Source organism: Solanum tuberosum, unplaced genomic scaffold (assembly GCF_000226075.1).
Source record: "Solanum tuberosum cultivar DM 1-3 516 R44 unplaced genomic scaffold, SolTub_3.0 scf00014, whole genome shotgun sequence".
In the NCBI taxonomy this organism is placed as follows: Eukaryota; Viridiplantae; Streptophyta; class Magnoliopsida; order Solanales; family Solanaceae; genus Solanum; species Solanum tuberosum.
The window spans coordinates 280,795-291,316 of NW_006238939.1; the positions used below are offsets into that span (position 1 = coordinate 280,795).

The 10,522-nt window shown below is 31.2% G+C and overlaps 1 pseudogene; it reads left to right on the forward strand.

Moving 5' to 3' along the window:
- The first annotated feature begins 1,996 nt into the window (after window positions 1–1,996).
- LOC102605572 (uncharacterized) lies at window positions 1,997–3,701 on the forward strand (annotated as a pseudogene).
- Window positions 3,702–10,522: the final 6,821 nt, after the last annotated feature.

Here is a 10,522-nt window from a genome sequence, read left to right on the forward strand (position 1 = left end):
ATAGTGAAAGATGATATTGTACAGGCCACTAAAGAGTTTTTCCAAACACGTAAGCTTTATAGACCTATCAACTGCACAGCTATTACTCTAATTCCCAAAAATGCTAGCCCCCTTAATGTGAAAGAGTTCAGACCTATAGCTTGCTGCACTATATTATATAAGTTGATTGGGAAAGTACTAGCTGCTAGACTCCAACCTTATGTTGATCTGTGAGGCACAAGCAGGTTTTATTCCTGGAAGAAAAATTGCTGATAATATAATATTGGCCCATGAACTTATAAGAGCCTATACGAGAAAACACATCTCACCTAGATGTGTCATAAAAATAGATCTCCAAAAGGCGTATGATTCTGTGGAATGGATCTACCTTGAGCAAGTTATGCGAGAACTGGGTTTCCCTCCAAAGTTCTTAGGCTGGATCATGGAATGTGTGAAGACAGTGAACTATACTATAATGATTAATGGGGAGCCTTCTGAACCCTTTGAAGCAAAAAAAGGATTGTGGCAAGGAGATCCAATCTCCCCTTACTTATTTGCTATAGCCATGGAATACCTTAGCAGACTACTGAATAATCTTAAGCAATCTGCTAATTTCAAGTATCATCCTAGGTGTTCAAAACTAGATATTACACACTTGAGCTTTGCAGACGACCTTCTCATATTTTGTAGTGCTGAGCTTCACTCTATTACCATGCGCATATGATTTTATTGCTCTACCACGCACAAAGATGGATCTCCAAATGAGGTTGGGGTAAATGTTAGATTTTCTAACATTAGGGGGAGATATGTTTAGCAGCTGAAATTATGTGTGGGGTGAATTATCAAGATCCTCGTTAAAAAAATGTGAACTTGAAGTTCAAGAGATAATTCATTTGCAAAATGTTGCAAATAACTTGCCAGATGTATTTATTGACCCAATATTTTAACTAAGCTGCAAATGCTCCAATAAATAGTCCTTGAAGGATAGAGTCTATGGTACGCCAGAAGCGTGATAGACCAATCGATTCCAAACGTAAAATCCATGAGGAAGGAGATGAGCAAATTATCAAAATGGTCATGATAATAAGGTAAGTGCTTTGAAAGAGCACTATGACATAACACTTCATAAAACCTTGGCAAAGGTTAAGGTACATGAAGATGATGAAAAATGAAGAGATCTTCATAAGTTATGTCGTATTGGAATAGAATTATAATGATCGTTGACGGTATCTTTGATATGAATTAGCACTGAGTACTATAAATGATTACGAGGATCTTAAATTCAAATCTGTCATATAGTGTGGACAGATAAATGATTGACCAAATAAAATGCACTATTCAAGTATATTTTGTTTCACTTAGAAAGTGATGTTTTTGAACTTATTGTTCATAGATCAAAATATATGTCAGTGGGGTACAAATGAATCATTAAGCGAAAGTATAACCGTAAGATATAAAGCACGGTTTGTGCCTTGGGGCATAAAGGGCTTTCGCAAAAATTCTAACATTATTAAATGAAGATATATTCTCCAGTAGTGGATGCAATAAGACTTGTTGCAATGTGGTAATAGATGAAATACTTGAATATGTATGATGAATGATTATTATGTCTAACTAGACGATGAATGTATTTTATAGACGTATAAGAGTTCATATTTTAGAGACTTGAAGATTTGGTGTACACTTGAAAGAAAAAAAGTTATCTCATATTGTTCCTCTTGTCTTATATTCTTCTTGTCTTCCTCTTTATATTGTTCTTTTGTTCTTTAGTTGTACAACAGAAAATTGTATTTTTAAGAATGAATAACTAAAACTGGCAAAGTATTTTGGTAAACAAACCATTTAATTTTGAAACTTATGCAATGCATATTATTTTATATACAATAAACCAAACACTCAATAAAAAATTTATCTCATATAACTAATGGAGCATAAACTATCATATCATAACTAATTCCAACGTAGCTTATATTCAAACCAAATGAACCTTCATATTTGTTGGAGAGACCTAATTGGGAAGAGAGAATTAGCCTAATGTATTAAAAGGTAGGGCAATAAATTGGTATATAGGCAGTTGCTTGGTTGACGTTTGGTTTTGTAGTAGCTGAAGAAAGCACAGCACCTACGCAGTTTCTGTTATCCATTTTCTAAATTGTTGAGATATTTTTCTTTCTCAATCACTTTAGGGTTTTCTTGATTACAGTAGAAATGGTTTCTGATTCAATCCCCACTCCTATGGCCTCCGATTTCGTCAAGAAAAAGAGGGTAACTTTTCTATCCGAAATTTCAACTTTCTCTTTCAATTTTTTTTGATACTTTCAAACTAAATGATTTATTTGTTGTAATTTTCAATTGAAAATATATATATATATATATTGTTCAGATTGATTCTGGATAAGTGATTGGAGTAATAATATTTGTTTAAACTTGTTAATGAGTTATAATTCTGAGAATTCTCAACTTCAGGCTAACCGCTCGGCAAAGTTGAAGCAGTGCAAGCTTTATGCTCGACGCGACCAGTGGCTATCACAAGGTTCCTGCCTTTTAATTTATGAATTCATATTATTTATGTGCATTTCATACTAGTATCTTTTTAATGCTTGTTAATTTGGGCATTTTCGAACAAAGGGAATGTTGGAAGGAATCAGGCTCCGGCAACTAACATTGAAAATGAGAGGGACCGATTCATCGACAAGTTAGAGATAAAGTCGTCAGACCATGAAGTAAATAATGATTCCATAAACCACTACAGCCATTCCGATTCAAGTTGGAAGGGAATGATTTTGCAGGAAGCAGCAGCAGTTGCAATGGAATTTGTTCAGCAAGTTTGAGTGAAGAAGATGATCATAGGGATGATGATGACGACTGCATTGACGACTGGGAGGCTATTGCAGACGCTTTGGATGCCACTGATCAAAAGCTGGAGCAGCATCACCCTGGTTCAGACTCATTTCTAGAGAGGGATGAGAGTCTGCATTTGACTTCTCAGGTCGACGTTTCTAATCGGGTTACAGAAAATGATACAACAAACAACAAGTCTGAGTACAGAGGATTGACATCTAGGCCTCCTGTTTGTTACAAAGCGTGGAGGCCTGATGATGCATTCCGTCCACAAATTCTTCCAAACTTGTCTAAGCAATATAGTTTCCCTATGAATTCGGAACGGCATTGCAGTGGAGGTGCTGTATTTGGATGTCAAAGGTTATCAGTACCCACATCATGTCCTATATGCTGTGAGGATTTGGATTTTACAGACACGAGTTTTCTCCGTTGTACATGTAGCTTTGTGCTTTGCCTGTTTTGTCACAAAAAGATTCTTGAGGAGGATGGGCGTTGTCCAGGTTGTGGAAGAAGTACAACCATGAGCCTGTTGAGGGTGAGGCAACTCTAGTTGGAGGCAGCCTGAAGATCCGGTTGGCTCGATCTTGTAGCATGATCTCAAGGTCCTAGGAAGATTTTATTTTTCCTGATTCCGTATGCTGGTCCCTTCTCTTTCTCTATGTGGCTTACGTGTGTTCGCACTCTTGGTATGCTCTGTTAGGCTTAGAATTTTATAGCATTAAATATTCATATAGGATCGTATTGTGTGAAAGCACAGGGAAATTCTTACGATTCTTTCTAAGATTTTGCTCATAATAGTAATGATGCTTACGCTGATGCAGAAAATACATTGCGAGTATATAAGATGGTATATAGTTAAATACATTGATTTTTTCTCTGAACGACTTGTCACTTTTCTTTCATTTTTACTATGAATAAATAATGAGAAAGCAACAGGGAGATTTCATAAACTTAGCCTGATATAACTCCTCCATTTGAGTATATTCACAGTTCTTGCTCATTACTAAATTGCAGTGAATCTCAATCACCTTTCTGTTCACCACCTATTGAGGCCTATATATTGTGAGATATGTATTGGATAATATGTGGCCTTTGATGCGTCGGATATATTCCTGAGCTCTGGTTTAGGTATTAAGACTGTTTTAACATTTCTGTGTTTCACTAATTCTAACAAGAAAGACATGATGAAAAGTGTACAACTAACTTAAAGATCATTTCCAAGGATTTCTAGAATATATATTTAAGGTTATGCTTAGTTGGACTTTCTTATAATGGTTTTCTATTGGAGCCTCAGACAAATTTGTCTGCTTTCTTGTGTTTAATTTCTTTTATGAATACACTGCTATAGCCTTGCTCCTTTGGGTCGAGGAACCTTCCCAAGGTTTGCTTGAATTAGGAAAATGTTTCAAAAATGTGTTTATTAGTTGCAGTATATGAAATTCATATCTCCTGTCTAGTTTTAGAAATTTCGTTGTACTCCTAGATAGTAGTCAGACCTCCCTCACCCCTAAAGTTCTCTGTTATCTATGTCCAATCATCAATTTCACCTAATATTCAACATAAATATTGCAAAATTAACAAAGACATGAATTTGTTTATTTGTTTCTCATTTTTATTCGTCCCATATCCAAAGGGAAGATGGAGAACATGGAGTAGAGTAAAAAGATGGCTTTTAACACAAACTAAATATGTATAACATATAATAATACCCATAGTATCTAGTGGGGTCAACATGTTACAAAAACTCCTATAATAGTAAGTTGTTAAGCGCAAAATGTGAATGTCAACTTTAGAGAATTTGTGTTGTACATAAATGTCTTATGAAATGTTTTTATCTGCACGAATGTCTAGTAGTAGTAGTTAACTGTTTTGTGTTGTGTCCATTGTTGTGTGGTATTTATTGGTTTCCTTTCTCTTGAACTTAGTGTTTCGGAATGCACTGAACTACATTTCAGTCCTTGATCTCAATCTCTTATAAGTGCGCATCAAGGAAGACTTGCTTATTTTTGTGGATTTTTCTTGAACTCCGGAAGCTCTAGCTCTCTTTGTTAATGTCAGATGAATTTGTTCATTCAATTATGTTAATCATATTAGTGAGTTTGTTACTCCCTATGTATGTTGCACTTTTCGTTATCTCTATCAGAAGAAATAGTAGCTATGTTAGACACTAATGATATGCTGCCTGCTGCTGCTTTATGTTTGCTCAGGGACATACAAATGAGATCATTTTATGTATTTGTCCAAAAAAAATACAATGGTGCGATGAATCTTGGATCCTTTATGTGTTAACTAACTAACTAGTATAGTTATGGTGTTGAATTGGCTTGAAATACTTGGCATGTACAATTTTAGTGATGTTTTTATATTTGTGCTCTGTTGAACTGGTTGTCATGTTCCCGCATTTCAGATGGAGTTGTATAGACCTACAACTACATATGCAAATGTCTCCTTATACTGCTCTAGCCTAACCCTATTCATTCATGTTAATAACTACAGTGACACTACTCTCTACTTTTATATTGTTCAAATAATCTTACCTTTGTGTATACGTTTACTTTTATTAATCAACTAGGGAACATACCGCGATTCGCGTGAGGGTTAAATTATATGTGTTAGAATTGTTTTTTTTTGAATAATTATATCTTTATATTGTTTGTATTATTATTTTTTGCTTTAATTGTATCATAAAGTTTGTTTTGAAATAATGATACCTAATGAAACTTATCAAATTTAGCATCTATTAAATGATGAATAATATATTTTTTTAATGAATAAGTCAGAATATATGCTTTATTACTAAATTATTTCATTTTTATTGCACTGAATGGGAAATTGTTAGTATGTTTTTATGGTCCTCTTTGTTTTTTTTTTTATAATTGAGATCCAAGGAGATTGAACTTTTAAATTGTAATATCTAGAGGTGTACAAAATCAAACCAAACTGCAAATCAAGTCAAACCGAAAAAATTCGACTAGTGGTTTGGTTTGACTTGGTTTGGTATTGTAAAAAAAAATCCGACTATATTTGGGTTGGTTTGATTTTAACTAAAAAATATCAACCCGAGACCAAACCAACCCGACATTATATATATAATTTTAAAATTTTATTTTATACATAAAAATATTTACTTTGATATAATTTTTAAATACTTCTTATACTTTTTTCTAGTTTTTATCTTTTAATATATTATTTCAAGTTTGAAACTTAGAATTTTAAATGGTTCAATAAAATATATATATATATATATATATATATATATATATATATATATAGAGAGAGAGAGAGAGAGAGATGAATATAGAGAAGGTGATATGACACCTCTCTATGGTCAGCATTCCTATTTATTTTTTTCTCATTTTTTTCATTTTTTTAATCGATAATATTGTGCTAATTAAATAGTTTAAGAAAAACCTAACAAAAGAAATGTTTACTTACGGTAATGTTAATGCCTAACAATTATGTTATTAAAGCCTTTAACAAAAAAAAACCAGTAAGCCCACATAATAATAATTTCCAATAAAGCCCAAGTAATTGCTTCACCCACGTAGCCAGACCTTTGGCTTTTCAATTTCTCTAGTTTTAATGTGCATTACCATGTCAAAATTAGGATATAAAAAGACAAAAGCTTTACCTCACCACAACAATTCTTACTGCTATTTAGTGTGAATTATATTAAGTTGGGCTTATTTGTCTGTGTCATCTTCCTAGCATATCTAAATATATTCATCTCTATACTGACAAAATTTGTCTGTGAATAGATTACACTTTTGAATCCCATGTATGAGTGCTTTTTACTTGACATTTGCTAAATTTTTCAGATTATGGCATCTGCATCAAGAAGCGTGTGGTCTTGAATATAATTTTTAAAAGGTCATTATATTTATCCTTTAAATTGAAAAAATATATATTTCTGCTTCTATTTATTTTATTGTGCTCTTTTTTTTTATTAGATCATTTGGAATTTGAAAACTACTTATATATTCAATTATTTAAAAGTAGAGACACAATCTAACTTATATTTCTTTGTTTGATGAAGATGGATTTAGCTTTTTACTCCAACTACTATCTTCTATTAGTAAAGTAATGGAATTTGAACTTTCCTAAAAGAGGAGTTGAAGTTTTAATTTTAATTAATGGAAGCGTAAGTGGACTTATGGTGTAAAAACAAAAATATTGATTTTGAGAAAATCTTAAATTTGTGTTGTGTTACTAATTAAGAAATCAAAAAAACTTTCTTTTTTATGTATGTAGTAGCTATTTACCCAATTGCTTTTCTTATTAATCTCACTAACCTTTTGAAATAATTAATGTGTATAATATTTATACCTCTTCATATTCTATAATATATTTTATGTGCTATTTTAATATTTTGTTTTATTTTCTTATGTTGAAACTATATAATATTATCTTTTGATTACTTATCTTTATTATGAAGAAGTTGCAAAAAAAGAAGTAAGAACATATATTTGACAATTTTTAAAGAAAAGGAACGGGTAGAAGAAAAAAGTGAAAAAGGGTCTGGAAAAAATAAAGACAAAACGTATTAAAAAAATGTACATGTAATTAGATTTATTAAAGATATACAAAGAAACATCATAAATTTTGGAAATATATACAGAAAGAATTAATTTTTTCTTTACTTTTTTTTAAACAAAAATAAAAGTATACGAATATCAAGTACTTTAAAAGATTTAAAACTCCTAAGTGATGAAAATTTATATAGAAAATGTATGAAACCTAAATTAAATGTGAATAATTAAAACTTGAAATATTTGAATTTGAAAATTAAATGTTCTTTCTCCATAAGTTATTTAGGTTGAGAGTTTTATTTTTTTCCGATGATAATTATAATTATTTGAAATTATTAGAATCGTGAATGTTTTATGGAAATATAGGACCTTCTTTTAATGAATTTTAATTAGTTGTCGATAATGAAATTTTGTATATGATTATTACGGGTTATCAAAATAAGGTTATTCACTAATTCTTTATGCGTATGAATTTTGATTAATAAATTGTGAATACTTTATATATGTTATAAAGTATTTGTATTATAGTGAATGTCTATTATGTGGAGTCCTTTTAGGATATGGTTAGGAATTCTATTTGGGGATCAAGTTAGATTTTCCCTATAAATAAAGGGGTCCTCTTCAATGTAATATCATCCCTCAAGAGAAATAATAAGTCGTCCCTTCTCTCTACTTTCTTCTTCTTATTCTATAGTTTCATAACAATATATTCCATTTAGTTTTTTTTGACTTATTTTAAATAATAATAAATTTCTTTCATAAATGACATTGTGTTTGAATTGATGTTAATTAGGAGAGAGCATAATGCTTTATTAAAAGCTTAGGTATGCTAATTTCAATTTTTAACTTTTTTTTAAATATTACACCATTATTATATCATTTAAAAAAAAATTGGTTTCTCTTGGTGTCAATTTAATGTTAAGATTTTTTTTCCTTAATTATTTTGTTTAGCAGGGAACAAGTCTCGACTCTAAGTAATATAATATACCACACGAAGCGCGGTTCAATTTACTAGTTAAAATATATAATCTAATTTTGATTTCCTTTAATATTTAGTCATTTAACTAATACTTATTAAACTTATTTTAGCATGATTTAATACTTTTAAATTATGATCATTTTCATTATGACTTGTTAATTTGCAATATTTGTTTTACGCGATTTCATTATTATTATTATTATTTTTGTTGGATATTTTAGTGTCATTAATCATATTATAATTTGTGCTATTTTTTTAAGAAACACCTTAGATAGTTTTATTTTGGTAGGACTAAAGAAATATTTGAAGTATAAGTAAATTATATGTTTGTATGAATACTTTGCCGGAAAAACCCAAAACAACCCGAAAAACTCGAAAAAATCCGAAAAAACCTGAGGTTGAAAAACCCGAGTTTTATTGATTTGGCTTGGTTTATAAATTTAAAAATCCGACACAAATGATTTGGTTTGATATTTGGAAAACCCGAACCAACCTTGCCATGGACACCCCTAGTAATATCTATCAAGAGATACTTTTTGTGAATGTGTTTGTAAATTTTTTTCAAAGTAAAATAACAATTAAATAATAAACAAATACATCAACAACGTCCTATCATTGTTTATCAGATTGATATATAGGGAATAGTCTCTAATAAAAAATTATTACCTCTCTATTACATTGAAATCAATACAAAAACGTCATGTCATTCTTTGTTAGATTGATCCACTAAAACTCCTCTCTATATATTTTTTTCAATCGCTCTTGTTTCTTTCTGAAATATGCAATTCGCACTTGTATAAAATTTTCATACATCACTTTAACCGATTTGCTTGACTCTTCAGTTGTATTTGTGTTCAGAAATAAATGTTTTGTTAATTGTATAGAAGAATAACGTAAGATAATTATTAATTTTATCATTAATATTGCCTTAACAATTATCCGAACTAATTTGATGTGGATGATCCATAATTTTCGTATCCATTGTAGTACTTCTATGCAAGTAATTGTCAAACTCAAACTAAAGATAGAGTGTTGTAATAAAATGATACTTGAACATTAGAAAAACTAACCTCAACTAACCACTCTAACAGGATGGTGACTATGAAGATAAATGGTGTGTCTTAATGTTTTTTATTTTGTCTGTGATATTTATACCACTTTTTTCATTTCTTGGTTGTGCTTTCTATTTAATTCTTTTAAGTAATGAGTTAATTACACTACTAAAAAGCTGTCAAAAAATAACGACCAAAAGTGACGGACTACGTCACTCTTTTGGTCAAAATCAACGGAAAAGCGATGCAGTCACCTCCGTCGCTTTTTGACTATTTTTTTTAACAAAAGCGACGAACTCCATAGCTTTATTTTCATTTTCATTTTTTTTTATTTCTAAAAGGCGATGCAGTCCGTCGCTTTTCTGAAAATTTAATTTTTGAAAATCCCTGAAAAGCGACGGACAAAACCACATTGTCCGTTGCTTTTCTGGGATTTTAAAAAAAATAAAACCCAGAAAAGTGACGGACAAAACCACACTGTCTGTCACTTTTCCTGCAATATTTTTTACAGCAGAAACTGGCCACTATTTCTGCTGCCCACCTGAAAATGCAATTCAATTCAATTATACACTATTCAGCCCAATCAAACACACACAATTATAAACAATCTAAACAAAACATAAAACAACAAACTTAAAATAACATTAAAAAGTATCTAAATCACAAATTAAAGTCTTTCAAAATTCGTTTCAAAATTACAAAAAGTTCATAAATGTCTAGAGATCTAAAGTGGGGAATGGGTTCTACATAATCATCCTCATCACTCTCGTCGTCGGTGTCATCGGGAGCCGAAGTAGTAGGTCGACGAGCGAGGTTCATCACTTCTTCTTTGATTTGTTGAACGGTCTCACTCATGCTTTCTGTTCAGCTACTCTTCTCCACTTCGACTCTACCAGTCGCCACTGTAAGTTTAGCTATTTGAGTCCGACATAGCAGCAATCTGAACACCGTCAAGTGCCTCGGCTAATTCCTTCTAAGCCTAACTATCTAAGCACTTACATGCACTACAAGGACACCTAACCAATCCATTAATCTTGAAAATGTCAAGTGTCATTGTATGTTCAATAAAATTTCTAACACCGTCAATAAACTCAGGTTTCAAACCAGCACCAGTTTCATAATGCATATTATACATCCACAAA